Here is a 1,221-nt window from a genome sequence, read left to right on the forward strand (position 1 = left end):
CCTCTCCCTCTCCCACAGAGTCCATAAGCCTGTTCTATACATCAGTGTCTCTTTTGCTGTCTCGTATACAGGGTTATCGTTACCATCTTTCTAAATTCCATATATATGCGTTAGTATACTGTATTGGTGTTTTTCCTTCTGGCTTACTTCACTTTCATGTATGGTGTGAGGTAAACGTCGTAGTTTATTTCTCTCCCTATGAATATCAGTAGCTCCAGCACTGTCTCTGTAAAAATTACCTTTTCAAACTGAGTTAACTTGGCCTCCTTGTCACAATATGATCACAATTGATGATACATATTTAGATCTGTTTATTTCTAGACTCTCTGTTCTGTCTCACTGATATACAGGCCCAAATCATGTCAATGGCACAGTTTATAAATTACTGTAGTTTGACTGCACATCTTGATAATAGGTAAATAAGTGTTCTCATTGTACTCTTCTTTTGTAAAATAGCTTTGACTATTTTAGATTAGTTTCATTAATTTAAAATTGTAAATTTCTATTGAAAAAAATTTGCTGAGATTTTCAATGGAATTAAGTGAAATCTACAAATCAATTTGGGGAAATTAATGTTAACTTTTTTTTAAATCAAGTTGAACAAGTTCTCTATTTCTAGATTTTTGAGAGTTTTTACAATGAATGGGTATTGGATTTCATGAAATACTTGTTCTGAATCAATTTATATGGTAATAAGCTTTTTTCTCTTTAACCAATTGGTATATTGATTATAATGACTAATTTCCAATTATGGAAATCTCATTGACTATGTTGAAAAAATTTCACTTGATTGCTGTGTAAATGCTTTTGTACATGGCTGTATTTAATTTGTTAATACTTGATTGAGGATTATTGCATCAGTGCAGGTAAGAGATATTGGTCTGTAGTTTTCTATAATGTCTTTTTCTGATTTTTACATTAGGCTTATACTATCCTCATAAAATGAAGATCATGGCATCCGGTCCCATCACTTCATGGGAAATAGATGGGGAAACAGTGGAAACAGTGTCAGACTTTGTTTTTCTGGGCTCCAAAATCACTACAGATGGTGACTGCAGCCATGAAATTAAATGACGCTTACTCCTTGGAGGGAAAGTTATGTCCAACCTAGATAGCATATTCAAAAGCAGAGACATTACTTTGCCAACAAAGTTTCATCTAGTCAAGGCTATGGTTTTTCCTGTGGTCATGTATGGATGTGAGAGTTGGACTGTGAAGAAG

The sequence above is a fragment of the Bison bison genome, unplaced genomic scaffold, assembly GCF_000754665.1.
Source record: "Bison bison bison isolate TAMUID 2011002044 unplaced genomic scaffold, Bison_UMD1.0 scf7180017864139, whole genome shotgun sequence".
Classification (NCBI taxonomy): Eukaryota; Metazoa; Chordata; class Mammalia; order Artiodactyla; family Bovidae; genus Bison; species Bison bison.